The sequence below is a fragment of the Macaca thibetana genome, chromosome 7 (assembly GCF_024542745.1).
Source record: "Macaca thibetana thibetana isolate TM-01 chromosome 7, ASM2454274v1, whole genome shotgun sequence".
Taxonomy (NCBI): Eukaryota; Metazoa; Chordata; class Mammalia; order Primates; family Cercopithecidae; genus Macaca; species Macaca thibetana.
Genome location: NC_065584.1, coordinates 137,219,284 through 137,239,231, shown reverse-complemented (window position 1 = coordinate 137,239,231; position 19,948 = coordinate 137,219,284). Strand labels below are relative to the sequence as shown.

General features: G+C 36.9%; 1 protein-coding gene and 1 pseudogene across 5 annotated transcripts in view; one reads left to right on the top strand and one right to left on the bottom strand.

The window, feature by feature from the left end:
- ARPP19 (cAMP regulated phosphoprotein 19) overlaps positions 1-19,948 on the top strand; it is a 974,666-nt gene that overhangs the window by 616,455 nt on the left and 338,263 nt on the right. The window lies entirely within an intron of this gene.
- LOC126959048 (40S ribosomal protein SA-like) lies at positions 199-19,215 on the bottom strand (annotated as a pseudogene).

Genomic DNA, 19,948 nt, shown 5'->3' with positions numbered 1-19,948 from the left:
CTCTGATCGTACAGTCCAGGAAACATTTTAGCAAAAGCAGTAAGTATTTTCTGAGAAGAGCCCAGTTGTATTTTTCTGAACCACCTGGGCAAGAAGGAGAGAAGTTATTTTTGGTAAAATTCCAAACAGACATGGAAAAGTGAAAGCAAATTCCAACAAATCTCAAAGAAGATGATGCAGTGGAAACCATGAGTTAAGAGCCCTACTAGTTTAAGCATGTAATTCACCTGTAATTCTATTATTCTGGCATGGGAGCTCTCTCCTGGGACCATTTCCTGGCAACAGTACTTCTGGTCCTGAAAAACACAAAGTGATGTTCTTTAGAGCTCAAAAAGCATATACATGTTTTTGTTGGAAAGTGATCCAAGCAAACAGCTTTCACTTCTTCCTCTTACCTTCACCCTATAATTTGGCAAATGCAAATTCTATGTCTTTCCTTGTGAACACTTCTACCATCAACACTAATTAACTTATAAGAGTTTCCATTTTTCAAGTTCTTTAATTTAATTATGCAATTGCAAATGTCTTAAACCAACAACACTTCTATTAAACCTCTTTATGTCTAGAGAATAATGATTTCCAGTTAAATTAGGTGTGTCTCTTCTGAATGCCTAATTTAGGAGTAATATTCTAACTAGAAAACTAGAACGACAGGAAGGTTTTGATTTTTAGAAATTTTATATTTTAAGATGTATGACTACTCGTTGCTACATAAGTTGGGATTTGTTCCTAAAAGCCATTTTCTATCCAAATAGCTCATTGAATTTTATAAATATATTAGGTTGTAAAGTTTAAACATCCCAGAGAGGTTTATTTAGTCCAGTAATTTGTCTTCACTCAAGTAAATCACCTAAATAGATGAGGTCTTCTGCTCCTTGGCTCTCTTGCTTTAAAAAAGTGAAGGCATTGCATCTAGGGCACTTCTAGGAATCTGACTGGATGGGGGACCAAAGAAAGAAAAGATATGGAGGAGATCTGAAGACCAAGATGGTTGGGCTTTTGTTTTAGAGGTGGGAGAAACATGAGCATGCTGGAACTTGAGAGAAAAAAGCCAACAAAGCTAGAGAGATTGCAGGCGCAAGAAAGGAAGAATAACCACTAGAGTGAGTCCCTGAGGAGGTGGCGGGGGACAGAAACCAGGAAGTAGAAGAATTAGTTTTATACAGGAGAAGAAATGCTTTACCTGGTGGCATTTTGTTAGTGTGTAGTGAGAAATTGAAGGGGTTCTGAAAAGTTGCTCTCAAATTTCCTCTGACTACAGTATTATCTTAGGTCAAATCATTATAAAGTAGAGAAAATTCTCGGGTTTAAATTACCTCTAGAAACCATTTTAATCTTTGTACTATAACTTACTTAACCCTAACTAGCAGGGCACATTCTCTTCTTTCACAATTACGCATTAGTATTCATTTGCAAATATTTTTCCTAATTGCTCATAACATATCAAAAAATTTTATGTTCTCTGGAATTTTATTAAAGAGAAATTTGCAAGCCATTAGTATTTTTAATTGCTGCACTTTTGATATAGATGTGAACATTTTTTGCTTTAGTGGAAAGGTTGAGTTGATACGATTCAAAGCAGTGACCACATCTCTACAGTTTCTAAAACAATTGAACTAGAACAAAACCAGAACTTCAGAACAGTCTCTATCATTGTCCTGAAACTGCTCCCTTGAAAGTGCATTCACTTCCTTCTTGTCAAACCCAAAACTTTTTCACTTGACCCTTGCCAGATGTCATTTTTCATTCAATTTCACAAGCATTACTTAAGTATAGATGGTGTGTCAAAAAAATGTGATTCAGTGGTGAAAAGTGTTGAATAAGACACAGCCCAAAGCCAAAAGTGATTTACAAAATAACAATCCAATACACACAGACACACACACACACAGACACATACACCACTAACTATAATATAATGTAATAAGTGCTATACATAGTTTGAACAAAGGGCTGGGGAACCAAGAGGAGAAAACAACGTATTCTGCCCAAGGAAGATCTGAAAAGTCACAGCAGAAAGGATTGTCTTGGGCTTGAAGTATGAGTAGGTGTCTGAGATATCAGCTGTTGTGCAGTCATCATAGCTTTGCCTCCATCACCAGCAATTCCTCTTCCCCTTCCAAAGAGCAGTGCTCCCCACTCCACCAAGCCCAAGTTCTCACTTTTTCCTTCTCCTTTATATACACTTGCTCCCTCAGTCAGCTCATGTCCTCTCATTGCTTTTAATTATCAATTGTCTGATGATGATGTCAGCCCAGCTTTCCTCCTGTGGTCTTTCCCCCTACAGAGGACATTTCTACTTGTAAGAAATGGGCTAAATGCCCCAATTAAAAGACACAGAGTGGAAAATTGGATAAAAAGTCAAGACCCATCAGTGTGCTGTATTTAGGAGACCCATCTCACGTGCAGAGACACACATAGGCTCAAAATAAAGGGATGGAGGAAGATTTACCCAGCAAATGGAAAACAAAAAAAGGGAGGGGTTGCAATCCTAGTCTCTGATAAAAGAGACTTTAAACCAACAAAGGTCAAAAGAGACAAAGAAAGCCATTACATAATGGTAAAGGGATCAATTCAACAAGAAGAGCTAACTATCCTAAATATATATGCACCCAATACAGGAGCACTCAGATTCATAAAGCAAGTCCTTAGAGACCTACAAAGAGATTTAGACTCCCACACAATAATAATGGGAGACTTTGACACCCCACTGTCAACATTAAACAGATCAACGAGACAGAAAGTTAACAAGGATATCCAGGAATTGAACTCAACTCTTCACCAAGCGGACCTAGTAGACATCTACAGAACTCTCCACCCCAAAACAACAGAATACACACTCTTCTCAGCACTACATCGTACTTATTCCAAAATTGACCACATAGTTGGAAATAAAGCACTCCTCAGCAACTATAAAAGAACAGAAATTATAACAAACTGTCTCTCAGACCACAGTGCAATAAAACTAGAACTCAAGATTGAGAAACTCACTCAAAACCACTAAATTACATGGAAACTGAACAACCTGCTCTTGAATGACTACCAGGTACATAACAAAATGAAGGCAGAAATAAAGATGTTCTTTGAAACCAATGAGAACAAAGACACAACATACCAGAATATCTGGGACACATTTAAAGCAGTGTGTAGAGGGAAATTTATAGCACTAAATGCCCACAAGAGAAAGCAGGAAAGATCTAAAATTGACACCCTAACATCACAATTAAAAGAACTAGAGAAGCAAAAGCAAACACATTCAAAAGCTAGCAGAAGGCAAGAAATAACTAAGATCAGAGTAGAAATGAAGGAGATAGAGACACAAAAAAACCTTCAAAAATTCAGTGAATCCAGGAGCTGGCATTCTGAAAAGATCAACAAAATTGATAGACTGCTAGCAAGACTAATAAAGAAGAACAGAGAGAAGAATCAAATAGACACAATAAAAAATGATAAAGGGGATATAACCACCAATCCCACAGAAATGCAAACTACCATCAGAGAATACTATAAACACCTCTAAACAAATAAACTAGAAATCTAGAAGAAATGGATAAATTCCTGGACACACACACCCCCACCCCAAGACTAAACCAGGAAGAGATTGAATCCCTGAATAGACCAACAATATCAGGCTCTGAAATTGAGGAATTAATTAATAGCCTACCAATCAAAAAAAGTCCAGGACCAGACAGATTCACAGCCAAATTCTACCAGAGGTACAAGGAGGAGCTGGTACCATTTCTTCTGAAATGATTCCAATCAATAGAAAAAGAGGGAATCCTCCCTAACTCATTTTATGAGACCAGTATCATCCTGATACCAAAGCCTGGCAGAGACACAACAAAAAAAAGAGAATTTTAGGCCAATATCCCTGATGAACATCAATGCAAAAATCCTTAATAAAACACTGGCAAACTGAATCCAGCAGCACATCAATAAGCTTATCCACCATGATCAAGCGGGCTTCTTCCTTGGGATGCAAGGCTGGTGCAACATACGCAAATCAATAAACATAATCCAGCATATAAGCAGAACCAAAGACAAAAACCACATGATTATCTCAATAGATGCAGAAAACGCCTTTGACAAAATTCAACAGCCTTTCATGCTAAAAACTCTCAATGAATTAGGTATTGATGGGATGCATCTCAAAATAATAAGAGCTATTTATGACAAACCCACAGCCAATATCATACTGAAACTATTTTGAAAAATAGAGAAGGAGGGAATACTTCCAAACTCACTCTATCAGGCCAGTATTACCCTGATACCAAGACCAGACAAAGACACATCAAACAAGAAAGCTACATGCCAAAAATCCCTGATGAACACTGATGCAAGAATCCTCAACAAAATACTAGCAAACAGAATTCAACAACACACTAAAAAGATCATTCATCATGACCAAGTGTGATTTATCCCAGGAATGCAAGGATGGTTCAACATACCCAAATTGATCAAATGTAATACATCACATCAGCAGAATGAATGACAAAAACCATATGATCATTTCAATTGATGCTGAAAAAGCATTTAATAAAATTCAACAATGCTTCATGATTAAAAAAAATAAAAGCCTAAAAAACCTCAACATAATAAGAGACGTATATGATAGCCAACAGCTAGTGTCATACAAAATGGGAGAAAACTGGGAGCCTTTCCTCCAAGATCTGAAACAAGACAAAGATGCCCACTTTCACCACTATTATTCAACACAGTACTGAAAAGTCCTGGCTAGAGCAATTAGACAAGAGAAAGAGATAAAGAGCATCCAAACTGAAAAGGAAGAAGTCAAATTATCCTTGTTTGCAAATGATATGATCTTATATTTGGAAAATTGAAACAAAGAAAAACCTAAAGACTCCATCAAAAAACTATTCGAACTGATAAAAAATTCAATAAAGTTGCAAGATACAAAATCAGCATACAAAAGTCAGTAGCATTTCTGTATGCCAATAGTGAACAATTCTGAAAAAGAAATTTTTAAAAATCCCCATTTATTAATATAATAGCTACAAATAATATAAAATTACTTAGGAATTAACCAAAGAAGTAAAAGATCTCTACAATAAAAGCTATAAAACATTTATGACAGAAATTGAAGAGGACACAAAAAAATGAAAAGATATTCCATGTTTATAGATTGGAAGAAGGAATATTGTTAAAATGTTCATACTACCCAAAGCAATCTACAGATTCAATGCAATCCCTATCAAAATACCAATAACATTCTTCACAGAAATAGAAAAAAATCTAAAATTTATATGGAATCACAAAAGAGCCGTAATAGCCAAAGCAATCTTGAGTAAAAAGAACAAAACTAGTATAGTTATATTACAGAGCTATAGTAACCAAGACAACATGGTATTGGCATAAAAACAGACAAATAGACCAACTGAACAGCGTGGAGTACCCAGAAACAAATCCATACAATTACAGTGAACTTATTTTTCACAAAGATGTGAAGAACATGCATTGTGGAAAGGATGGTCTCTTCAACAAATGGTCCTGGAAAAACTATTAATAGATATCTATATGCAGAAGAATGAAACTAGACTCCTGTCTTGTCATATGCAAAAATTAAAACAAAATTGATTAAAGCCTTAAATCTAAATCCTGAAACAATGAAACTGCTACAAGAAAACATTGAGGAGGCTCTCCCGGACATTGGACTAGGCAAAGATTTCTTGAGTAATGTGGGTATTCCCCACAGGTACAGGCAACCAAAGCAAAAATAAACAAATGGGATCACATCAAGTTAAATAACTTCTGCACACTAAAGGAAACAATCAAAGAACTGAAAAGACGACCCTTGGCACAGGAGAAAATATTGGCAAACTAACAAGGTATTAATAATCTAGAATATATAAGGAGTTCAAATAGCTCTATAGCAAAAAATCTAATAATCTGAGGCTTTTTAAATGAGCAAAAATCTGAATAGACATTTCTCAAAAGAAGATATACAAATGGTAAATAGGTACATGAAAAGATGTTCTACATTACTGATCATCAGAGAAATGTAAACCAAAACTACAATGAGATATCTTCTCACCCTTGTTAAAATGGCTTTTATCCAAAAGACAGGTGATAACAAATCCTGGCAAGGATATGGAGAAAAGGAAACCTTCACACACTGTTGGTGGGAATGTAAATTAGAACAAACACTGTGGAGAACAATTCAGAGGTTCCTCAAAAAAACTAAAAATAGAGCTACCATATGATTCAGCAATCCCACTGCTAGGTATATACCCAACGGAAAGGAAATCAGCACATCAAAGAGATATCTGCACTCCCATGTTTATTGTAGCACTATTCATAATACCTGAGATTTGGAAGTCACCTAAGTGTCCATCAACAGACAAATAGATTTTTAAAACATGGTACAGATACACAATGAAGTACTATTCAGCTATAAAAAAGAATAAGATCCTGTCATTTGCAACACACGAATGGAACTGGAAGTCATTATGATATGTGAAATAAGCCAAGCACAGAAAGACAAATTTCTCATGTTCTGGCTTATTTGCAGGAGCTAAAAATTAAAACAATTAAACTCATGGAGATAGAGAGTAGAATGATGGTTACCAGAGACTGGGAAGGGTAGTGCTGGGGGTGGGGAGGCAGTGGGTGGAGAAGTGGGGATGGTTAATCAGTACAAAAAATAGTAAAAATGAATAAGATATAGCATTTAATGGCACAACAGGGTGACTATAGTCAACAGTAATTTAACTGTACATTTTTAAGTAACTAAATGAGTATAATCAGATTTTTTATAACACAAAGGATAACTCCTTGAGGTGATGGATACCACATTTACCCTGAAGTGACTATTACACATTATATGCCTGTATCAAAATATCTCATGTACCCCATAAATATATATACCTATTATACACCCACAAAAAATAAAAATTTAAAAAATATTTTTTAAAAAGAGAGAAATTTGTCCCTGAGTTTGCTGATTCTTAGGATTCACTGAGAGCAGTAAAACTTTGCTGGTCAACAAATTTCACATACAACACTTATTTCCACAATTTGGGACGATCTATTAAAGCCGTACAAGCAAATGGTACTGCAAAACATGTCTGCCACTATTTCTGCACTAAAAAGATTACAATCTCAATAGACTGCATTTACATGGACAAAAGGCACACAATGGTACAATGGCCAACTGCAAATGATAATTTAATTAAATTGCTAATTCGATATCTTCTGTATGTAGGGATATTATGTAACAAATATTGGAGTATAGCTTAGCAGCCTCAGTAGATACAGAAGGCTTAGTCAACACTATGCAAGAACCTGCCACTGAACAGGCCAGATTACTGGATATTAGATAAAGGAGGCAGCAAGGTTGTTGAGAGAAGGAATGAAATGAGGAATCAAGGAAAGAAGGAGAAATTATGTAGACAAGTGGGTCTAGTAAAGGTAATGTTTTAAAAGAAATTGTATTTTAAGGGTGTATTTTAATTGTTCAGTTTTTGGATGGTGGTCATGTGCTGAAAAAGGTACCAGGGGAAAAATATTTTGCAAGAGTGTGTTTGTAAAGGGAAAGGCCAGAGGCAAGGTGATCAGTCTGCAGATCAGAGAAAACAGACAGAGGCAGACAACTCTAGAGAAGGGATGGCAAGAAGTGGAGGGTGATTCGGTGTTTTCCACTATAAAGGAAAGCAAGTTGAGTCCAGAGTGCAAAGTAAAGGAATCCTACAATTATGAAAATCAGAGACACTGATGACACTTTGAGATGAGACCTCAGAGACCAAAGAATATGCAGAGAGCACAGAAGTTGTCAAAGCTGGAAAGAGATCAGAAAGATGGGTAGAGAGGCAACCATTCCCTCCAGTGCAAACCTACCCTTGTTGACCTTGGTGGAGTCTATTTCTGCAAAGTAAAATGATGAAAGATGAAAACAGCTACCCCAGGCAAGGGGTTTCATAAATCAGGTGTTTTCAAACTCTTTTTCAGGCCCAGAATATTTGCTCAAACGGTGTCTTTGAACATGAATATGCAAACAAATACAGTAACATTTAACCTGTTAAATGCTCTCCTCCCACTTTAGCAGTGAAGACCCTATACTAGCTCAGAGTCCCTAAGACAAAGTTTAAAGCCACTGAATGTCACCCAAGGAGATGTTCCCTCTCTCCAAATTTAAAAACCTTCCCAGGGTGCTGCTCAACTTAATACACAATGCCAAACACTGCCCCCTCAAATAAATACATAGCATCCAGGTTTATCCACCTAAAGAAGTCCTGGTCATTTTTCCTTAATTAAATTCTTCAAGCATACAGAATAATAAATGGTATTATTCTCTGTGTGTTTGAATTACATCAATGTACCCACCACTCATATCTAATGAATGTGAATATTTTGCCATATTTTATTTCATCATTTTTAGGGAAATAAAACATTACAGGAATTATTGAGAACCGCTTTTTCCTCCTCCCTAATTCCATTCTCCTCTGCCTCTCTCACCCCAGATTATCACTATCCTGATACTGGGGTTTATTCTTGCTATCAGCAACTTCTTTCTTTTATTCTGCATGCATATATTCCCAAACCCATGGTGTTATTTTCTGTTTATACAAAGACATATGTTTATGCTGTGTTTATTCTTCTGCAGTGTGGTTTTTTCACTCAACATGATGTTTTCAGGATTTATCTATATTGATACATATACATCTGGTTTATTTATTTTAAGGGCTAATTTGACACTGTAATCTGACTATACCCCATTTATCCATTTTCCTATTGTGGATATTGAGAAATTTCATGATTACAAAAAATGCTGTAATGAACATACTTGTACTTGTCTTATTGCATGCATATTCAAGACTTTTTTTTAGGATATAACCAAAGTGAAATCACTGAGTATAAACACATTGTAACCCTTTAAGCCTTAGTTCAGTTGTCACCTCCTTTGAGACACTTCCCCTGGCCTGGTTGAGCACAGTTAAGTATTTTTCCTTTATTATTCCAAAAGACCTTGCAAACAAGGTCTCTCTTTCCCTGCATCCACAGGAATATTTGCAGGTTTGTATCCCCAAATGGTGCATGATCCTCCACAGACAGGGATCCTGTGCCTAGCACATAATAAGCTATTAATCAGTGTTTGCTGAAGAAAATTAGAAGTTGATCAGCAAAACAAAATGCCCTTAGATATGTGGGAAGATATGTGAATGGCAACTTGAATTCCAGGGGATGGCACAGATTTCATCTAGGGAGCTATACATAGCCAGGAGGGGACCCAGATCAAGAACTTAAGAGAAAAGAGATTGTGTAAAATCTGGAAAGCACACAAAAATGTATCCAAGCCACTTCGGGTCATACTGCAAAGGGAAACTAGCTAAGTCCAACACCTTAGAGGATACCATTATTGGTAATATAAAAATACAGTCTTAAAAGTAATGAAGACATTAGCCTGAGGCAAACCTAAGACAGAAGGTCGTAGATGATAGAGGAAGGACCAGTGATTACAGGTGGTTAGGTATGACTAAGAAAGACATTAAAGTAAATATGAGTATTTAAGTCTCCATTTCACTCTAAATGCATCCATTTTTCCAATTATGTGACTTTGTGGGCAAAAAAGAACTCTCAAGTATTCTTACTAGGCATGTAAATTGGTGAACCCTTGTTTGAAAATATCTAGCATAAAAATTGTGATCATCCTTTTTTTCACCCCCAGTGGAGAAAGTAGAGTATATTTAAACAAGTAGTACAAGCATAACTGGCTGAGGGAAAAAAACACAATATTGTGATCATCTTTTGATGGTAAATATCACTACTAGAATTTATCCTGTAAATAAACATGTTTCTAAAATTATAAAACAATTCTAGTAGTAAAAGTTATAAACAACGCAAATACTCATCAATAGAGGACGATATCAATTATCAGGCATCCACTGAGTGAAATATTACATAACCATTAGAAAGAATATGTCAGAGCTACTTCTGGAAAAGGGGCTTATGGATGTGTTAAGTTGGAAAATTATGCTGTTAAGTTTTAAAAGTAAGGAACAAGACGGCATGCAAAGTATAATCCCATCTACATAAAACACATACATGCTAGAGGAAGGCAGTGGAAAATTAATAGTGGTTATCTTTGGGTTTGCAGGGTATAGGGAGAGTACAATTAGCTACTTCTGTGACCCAGAAGTGGCTTGGATTCATTTTCGTGTTCTCCTTAGATCTTACACAATCTCTTTTCTCTTAACTTCTCGATTTGGCTCCTGGCTATGTAGAGCTCCCTAGATAAACATTTGGATATTTGCGTGTGTGCTACGTTCTTTTTTTACATTTTTAAATGAAAGAAAATGTTTGTTTGAGACAGAATGTAACATGTAAAAAGTTGTGATTCTTTTGACATTTTGAGAAGAGGATACAGTGAAAAATTATGTCACTCTCTTACAGTCAATAAGAAATGCCATGGCCTATATTGTTTGTCCAGGCTTTGGGTCATTTCCCAGGTTCCACATTGACTTAAAATAGTACATCTTGACAGGGAATAATTTTTTTTAATGAGCAACCTCTTACCAGAAGAAACTGGGCTTCTGTGTATTTAAACAAGCCATGAGAATTCCTTGCAGCTTTTTCAGCCTAATCAGAACATTCCCCAACTGAGGTATCATTTCAACTCATTTTTAAAACTCAATGCTAATGAACAAAATACAGAGTAATTCAACTCAGGGTTATATTTCCTCAGTATTTAGATAAATACCACATTGCAAACAATTGTATTGTCTTTTATTATTCAAATACACATACACACAGATTGAGGTAGCACAATTGGGTTTTACCTTGTACACAAATAGAACAGAACCTATTCAATTTAATCCAATGCTCTCCTGAGCACTTTTTTCCCTCTTCCCTTGAGTACAAGCCCATCCTAGCAGGGGCTGATGTATCCCTGTGGGATCTGGTGCAATATTTTGTCGCTCTGATTGAAATGTGTGCTGTGTGGTCCCTATAGTTTAATTTAGAACAATTAAGGCTCAGGGTACATGAGCTGGCAAAGCACATTACAAACAATGGCTGCAGAATAAACTGCAGATCAATCCACACTAAATCACCCTGAAAATCCCTGCCAGCACCACAAAGCCATCCCGATTCCAGCCCTTCCTCCATCTCCGCTGCAGTAAGGAAGTCTCCATTGTTCAGTTTTGTAATTATTTTGCAGAACTGTTTATCCTTCCAGACATAAAACTTTACAATCTTGGGCTGGGGGTTAGGGGCACATAGGAAAACGATGCTGAGGGGGATATGGCTCCATTCATAATGATATTGCCCCACAAATGGAGCGTGTTTTCCATTTCCCAACTCTGATACTGACATGCTGTCCAAACCTGTCACCACATCTTGGCTGAGCACATATGGGAAATATTTGCTCTTTCATTCATCATCTTGTTTATTTATTTATTTTGATGCCCAAGTGGGCATCTCTTCCTTCCTCATGCCTCCATATGTATCCACCCCATAAAGCTGTCTACTTTGTCAGAGACTGAGCTGCCAGGTAAAAGAAGTATCTTCAGTTACAATCCACAAACATCTCATGAACCCACCTTCAGTACTCTTTTTTTTGTTTAAATGAAAGAGCACTAAGGTAAAGAGCTAACCCTATTGTCTGGGTAGGGGCACTGCAGGGCTGGCACAAACAATGTTTTCAAATTCCAAAGAAGTTGTAAAAGCAAAGCATAACATCAAAATTTTAATGCGCACATTTTTTTCATTTAGCAATTCCACTATTAGGGATTTTTTCAATAGAACTATTTTCCAAAGAAGGCAAGCATATGTACATGAACATTTCTTGAAATATTATATTAGTGTAGTGAAAAAAAGTTATTACAAATCTAAATTCCATCAAGAGGCGAATGGATAGATAAAGCATGATGAAATCACATGATAGAAACTGTGCAATCCTGAGAAAGAAATGTAGATCTACATGAACTGATACGAAAAAGGGCTTTAAGATACAGCTAAATTTAAAAATGAGTATGAGCCCATTTTTGTTAAGTGCCTATACATTAGCATAGACAATTTTTAAATCAAGAAAAATAGATACCAAAGTCAGTAACAACAGTTAACTCTGAGGGTGGAATTCCAGGGACTATTTTTTCTTTATGTATTTTGGTACCGTTTAATTTTTTACAAAAAGTATGTGTTACTTTTATAATCAGAAAATATATGCATATATAGATAAGTATATAAATAAAAATATAGAAAAGTATATATTTATATCATATGTGTATAGAAAACCATTAGATAAATGATGGAATTACCTTCTATTTTGCCTTGTTTCTCTATCCATTCATCCTTTAGACAGAGTTATTAAAAGCCTGTTGATGTGTTGAGTGCCACTATTCTAGGTTCTGAGAATGCAAAAACAAAGCTTTTATAGAGATTATAATCTAGTAGTAGGAAATACCACTGCTCTACACACCTCCATTAGAGCCCATAACCTTGGGTTGGCTTCATGATCGACTCAGGTAAAGAATCCAAATAATGATCTAGATTGATGCAAGATCCTATTTTCTCAAACTCACCTAGTATGGACAGACATAAAGGTAATAGCTGTCCTCCTATAATTTAGGTGCTGGTCATTTGCAATCACTTCAGCCTCTGGATGCTCATCTTGAGGTTTACCAATAAAAGAACTACAATCACTAGCTTTATTCAGCACTTACTGCATGACAGTGCACCAGGTTCTTTGCCTACATTAGCTCATGTCATTCTTAACAGTCTTATGAAATAATTATTATCACATATTTTATCTTTTTTTTACAGATCTGATGGCAGAGATCTGCCCAGGGCTCCCAGCTAATACATGGCCAAGCCGAGACTACATACAGTCCAAGCCTTCAGACCTCTACAGCTGTTCTGGGAATACAGTAGGTGCTCACACCAGAAGCGGTCACTGCAGTAGCTGGTGGTTTTAGTAACATTTTCTAAGCTGTCAGCCTGTGAAAGGAAACTGATGAAGCAAGGGAAAAACAAAACACAATTATGAGATTTGGAAAGTCCATGCCAGTAACCTGTCAAACTCATGATTTATAAAAAGCATTAATGAAGTATAAACAATTCCACGTGGGTCATTCAATCAAGCTCTTGATGGTGAGTTTTCACTGTTTAGAATTTGAGTGGCTACCAAATAGAATACTAATTCCTTATGGGAGAAAACTTCAGACTGAATTATGTTGTAATTATGAACTCGGGATAGGGGGTTGGCATGTGAGTGAGTTTGTGTGCTGGGCATGTCTGTTGGCTTCAAGGCCACGTTCCATCACATCAAGCCCTCATGGAATGCAGGGTGCTCTGCATTCCAGTCTAAGCTGCAACCATAGGATTTGAAATGTGGACCCATCTCACCTCCAGCTTCCTCCTCAGCCAATGAGGAACCTGGGGCTGTCCACATCACAGCATGGCATGGCAATATGTGGAAGCCAGTGCAACAAGCAATCCTCATTGGGTTTCTACCTCATAACCCTTTCAGATTCAGTATCATCCCCAGTCTCATCCAATGAATAATCTTTTAAGACCTAGTGTATGCTAGAAACTATGCTTCAACTCAAAGTTTAGAAAGCACATCTCTACACCCTAAGTAGTTCAAAGTCTGGTCAAGGATCTCAATTCTAGTAGGGCATCTACAGATAATTTCCCAGATGCTATATTTCTAGTACACCACTCCCTTCTTAAGAACCATTAATGACTGTTTACCTATTCTCAGATCAAATGTAAAACCTACCCTGCCTTCGAGGCCCAAAGTTGACCTGACTCCTTTGTAAAACTCTCCAGACTAATTCCAGTTCACAACTGTATTTTCTTAATTCTGCATCACTTTAGCATCAGTACTTAAACTCTGTTTTCAGTCTCAGAGTTTTTCTTACCCCCATGCTGGAAACACAATTGGACTTTAAAGGTGTTTTAATCAAAATAATAAAGAAAAAGCCATTATACATGGAGAAGGGGGAAATGGTTACTAAAACATTCTTTCTGTTCTCATAATGCAGTTAAGCTCCTTTTGCTCACTATCAAATTGATCAGGAAAAATAACTAATAGGCACTAGACTTAATACCAGGGTGACAAAATAATCTGTACAACAAATCCCCATGACAAAAGTTTACCTCCATAACAAACCTGCACTTGTAGCCCTGAATTTAAACGTTAAATTAAAAAATAAAACAAATTGCAAGTTTCTCATATGCTCCCAGTTTTCAGAACCAAATAGGTCCTGAGATGTCATCCGGTTCAACCTCTCATTTCCTAGATGAGCAAATTACTCTACAGGAGGAAAATTATCTGTGGGTTGCAAATCCATCCACTTATGAACTCAATAAATGTTGTATTCCAGCACTATACTAGACCCTGGGGAAATTGTTAGTCTCTACCCTCATGGAGTTTACATTCTAATAAGAAAGAAAGTAAACAGGTTAACATATGTTGCAATTTCAAGTAGAGGTGAGTGCCATGAGGAACAATAAGAAAGAGTAAAGAGATGGTGGGGTTGGCATGTTATTTTACGTAAGACATCAGGGAGAGGGAGTAGCAAGTGCAAAAGTCCTGAGGCAAGAATGAACTTAGTGCGCTTCAGTGACTGAGAGAAGACTGAGGTCATTGGAGCATGGTGAAAGAGGGTGTAAGAGAGTTTAAAGACATAGAAAAGGTCCTTATTTTTAGGGTCTTATGATAGATTGTATTTCACACTAAGTGTGATAGGAAGCCATTTGCAGAATCTTACATACAAGAGTGAGATGACTGTGTTACTTTTTTTAAAACCACTTGATTAAGATATGATTTTCATATCAAAATCTGTACATACTTAATGTATATAGCCTGATCAGTTTGGAGAGAAACATATACCCCTGAAACTACCACCAAAATCTCTTCTGTAAATCTATCCATCACTTCCAAAAGTTTCTTTCTGCCCTCTTTATTTATTAGGATTTCTTTGTGATGAGAACACTTAACATAAGATCTACCAGAAGGTAGAAGCAAAATTTTAAGTATTATACAATACTTACTAACTTTAGGCACTATGTTATACAGTAGATCTCTTGGACATGTTTATCTTGTATAACCAAACTTTGTACCCTTTGACTAATACTTCTTCATTTCCTCCTCCCCCTAGCCTCTGACAATCACCATTTCAAGCTCTGCTTCTATGAATTTGGCTATTTTTAATTCATCATATAAGTGAGATCGTAAAGTATTTGCCCTTCTGTGTTTGGTTTATTTCATTTAGCATAATGTCCTCCAAGTTTACGCATGTTGTCACAAATGGTGGGGTTTCCTTCTTTTTGAAGTCTCAATAATATTCCATTGTATGCATATATCATTTTCTTTATCCATTTATTTAACAATGGACACTTAGATAGTTTTGTAATTTTGGCTATTGTGAATAATGCTGTGATAAGCATGGGAGTGCAGATAGCTTTCCAAGATCCTAATTTCAATTCCTTTGAATATATATCCAGAAGTGGGATTGCAGGATCATGTGGCAGTTCTATTTTTAATTTTTTGAGAAATCTGGATACTGTTTTCCGCAGTAGCTGCACCAACTTACATTGATACTAGCAGTGTACAAGGGTTCCCCTTCCACTACATCCTTAATGACATTTGTTATCCTTTGGATTTTTTTAATAATAGCCAGTATAACAGGTGTGAAATGGTATCTTATGTGGTTTTATTGCATTTCCCTGATGATTACTGATGCTGAGCACCTTTTCATACACCTGTTGATCATTTGTATATCTTATTTGGAGAAATGTCTATTCAGTTCCTTTGCCCATTTTTGAATCAGATTATTTCTGTTTTACCTATTGAGTTGTATGAGTTTCTCATATATTTTGAATATTAACCCTTTAGCAAATATATGTTTTACAAATATATTTTTCCACTGCATAAGCTGTCTTTTTATTTTGTTGATTGTTTCCTTTGTACAACTCTTTCATCTCCTCGGTTATGTTTATTTCTCAGTATTTTTATGCTTGTAAACAAGATTGCTTTTTAAATTTCTTCTTGGGTAATTCATTGTTAGTGTATAGAAATACTATAATTTTTGTATGTTGATTTTTTTACCCTGAAATTTTACTGAATTTATTAGTTCTACCAGTTTTTTATGGCCTCTTCAGGGTTTTCTACATATAAGATCATGCCATCTGCAACAAAGATAATTTTACATCTTCTTCTCTGATTTGGATGCCTTTTATTTCCTTTTCTTGTCTAATTGCTCTGGTTATAACTTTTAATACTATATCTCATATAAGTGGCAAAAGCAGACATTCTTGTCTTGTTCCTGATCTTATAGGAAAAGCTTTCAGTTTTTCATCATTGAGTATGTTAGCTATTGGCTTGTCATACATGTCCTTTTTATGTTGAGATACAGTCCTATTTGCTGATAGTGTTTATCATGAAAGGGTGCTAAATTTTGTCAGATGCTTTTTTTTTTTTTTGCATCTATTGAGAAGATCATGTGATTTTTATTCTTCATTCTGTTAATGTGGTATACACATTAATTGATTTACTTATGTTGAAAATGCTAATATTTTTCAGGATTTTTGCATCCATGTTCATCGGGTGTATTGGCCTATAGTTTTCTCGTGGCATCTTTGTCTAGCTCTGCTAGCAGGGTGATGCTAGCCTCATAAAAAGAATTTGGAATGTTTTCTTCTCTTTTATTATTTGGGAGAGTTTTCAAATGATTGGTATTAGTGGCTGAATGTGGTGGCTCACACCTGTGATCCCAGCTACCAGAGAGGCTGAAGCAAAAGGATCACTTGAGCCCAGGAGTTTGAGGTTATAGTGAGCTATGATCATGCCACTGCATTTCAACCTGGGTGACGGAGTGAAACCCAATCTTAAATAAATAAATAAAAATAAAAAGAATTGGCATTAATTCCTCTTTAAATGCTTGGTAGAATTGACCTGTAAGGCTATCTGGTTTTTCTTTGTTAAAAAGTTTTTCATTGCTGAGTAAATCTCCTTATTTGTCACTGGTCTGATTAGATTTTCTGTTTCTTCTTGATTCAGTTGTGATCAGTTGTATGTTTCTAGGAACGTATCTATTTCTCCTAGTTATCTAATTTGTTGGTGTATTATTGTTTATAATAGTATTTTATGATCTCTTTATTTCTGAGTCATTAGTATTACATTTTTAAAAGATCATTCTGTATCTTTTAACTATCAGAAACTCTCATTCATTGCTAGTGTGAATGCAAAATGGTATGACCACTTTGGAAGACAGTTTTGCAGTTTTTTAGAAAACTAAACACATTCTTATTATATGATCCAGTGATAATATTCCTTAGGATTTACTCAAAGGAGTTGAAAAACTGTGTTCACACAAAAACCTGCACACATATGTTTATAGCAGCTTTATTCATAATTGCCAAAATGTGGAAGCAACCAAGATGTCTTTCAGTAGGTAAATGAATAAATAAACTGTGGGACATTTAGACAATAGATGGAATATTACTCAGCACTAAAAAGAAATGAGCTATCAAGCCAGAAAAAAGACGTGGAAGAAACTTAATTGCGTATTACTAAAAGAAAGAAGCCCACCTGAAAAGGCTACATGTTGTATGATTCCAACCACATGACACTCTGTAAAAGACAAAACTATGATAACAGTAATAAGATCAGTGGTTGCCAGGGACTGTGGGGAGGGAGAGATGAGTAGGCAGGGCACAAAAGATTTGTAGGGCAGTGAAACAATTCTGTATGATACTATAATGGTGGACACATGACATTATACATTTGCCAAAACCCAGAGAACATTCAACACCAAGAGTGAGCTCTAATTTAAATTATAGACTTTGGGTAATTATAATGCATCAGTGTAGGTTAAGCAATTGTAACAAATGTACCGCTCTGGTGAAAGAGGTTTGTAATGGTAGAGGCTGTGCATGGGAAGTGAGATGGGTGTAAAATGGAAAAATTTCAGTATCTTTAACTCAATTTTGCTGTGAGCCTAAAACTTCTCTAAAAATTAAGTATTTTTGTTTGGAAATTGATATTTATTTTCCACCAACCTTATTTCCATGTTGCTTAAGAGCCCGTGCAAAAACAGCTTAAGACCATTCAGAGGTTGCTCCTACCCACTCAGTGGCCTGAGCAGTGGAAGCTGCAGACCAGTCTTCCGTGGCAGACTGAGTGCTCCAGTCTTTAGTAGGGAACTGCTGAATAGGCACAGAGGGTGCCTGCACTCCTTCAGACCAGCCTGCAACCTTAGGCTGAGTAGCAGTGAACTTAGGAGCTAGAGCAGTTCATTCACCCTGAAATTCCTCCTTGGTCACAGCCTTTTCAGCAGCAGCCTGCTCTTCTTTTTCAATCTCTTCAGGATCTCTGTAGAAGTAGAGATTAGGCATGACCTCCCATGGGTGTTCACAGGAAATGGTGCCACGCATGCGCAGAACTTCCCAAGCCAGCATCCACCGTATCAAACCCACTGAGTGAGCTCCCTTGTTGCAAGGATGGCACAGAGCAATGATAGGTAGGTTAACATAAGATGCCTCCATGACAGGCTGGTGAACCCGTGGCTCCCAGAAGGCTGCCTAGATCTGGTTAGTGAAGGTTCCAGGAATGAAGCAGCCAGCAATTGGAGTGGCTCCTGTGGCAGCAACAAACTTCATCATGGCCCTCTGGCCGGTATTCCTAGAGGATATGACACTGACATCAGCAGGGTTTTCAATGGCAACAATGGCACGAGCTGCCAGCAGAAGCTTCTCCTGAGTCCTCTTCAGATTTATGGTGTGGATGCCATCACTTTTCCTCTTACAGATATACTGTTCCATCTGGAAGTCAAGATTGGTTCCACCTAAGTAGGTTCCGGCTGCAAGGAACTTAAGGACATCCTCCTCCTTCATTTGCAGGGCATCAAGGGCTCCAGACATTGTGAAAGTTTCCCTTTAAGTTATGACAGGAATCCAGAACAACGCCGAATGGACCCCTCTGTGGGTAGCGCAGAAAGGCAAAATTAAGTATTTTTTAATAAAGATCATTCTGGAAGCTGTATGAAAGTGAAATAGAGACAGCTGAAGGTAGAAGTAGAGAAATAAGTGAGGAAGCTATGTTGGTCTAGTTAGGAAATAAAGGAAGCCAGCATTGAGATAGTAGTGGTTGAGGTAGGGGAGACAGGAGCAGAATTGGAGAATGTTTTGAAGGTAGAACTGACAGGTTTGTTGATGGACTCGACGTTGATGGAAATTTGAAGGAAAAACAGATTTTTGACCTGATAATACTAAGAAAGGAAAACTAAGGGAGAAACAGATTTGGAGTGGAATCAAAATCTCTGCCCTGGATATTGACTAGAAGTAAGCATGCCATTGTGGAAGCAGAAGGGATTTAAAGAGTCACAGGCAAGAATTCAAACACTCACCAGCTATAATCCTCAACTAGAAACCCAGAATCCAGAACCATAAACCAGAATACTGAAATGCTACAGCCTCTATCCCTTTCTTGTGAAAATCAGGAGACAAGGACCACAGGAAGGGACATAGATCCAATTGCATGCACCTTCTGAGAGCTGAGGTAAGCTGGTATGCTTGTATAAGCCTGGTGTAGTCTCCTGCCCAAAAGGAAAGTAAACTCTACATTGCTGTAGCAAGAAAGCTGCTTAAACCTTCAGCCAATAACCCAGTTCCAGACCATGTGCCCAGACAAGGACACAGAAAAGAACTCATTAGATGAAGAATAAGGCAATGCCTTTTGCCTTGGGAAAGTTGGGACCTTCCACAGTAAAATGGATTCAACCATCATGAACTAATGGGTGAAGCCCTGTGTTGGGTACTACAGAGCAGCTTCAGCAGTGTATAAGACAAACCCCAGATCTTCAAAGAGATGTTAGCCAAGCGTACTTCAGAACATGGCTAGAAGCCGGACATCTGATCCTGACATGTGAGAGAAAAATGCTCACCCCATACCACCCTCCACCTTCACACCTTCCTGGAATCTTTTTGC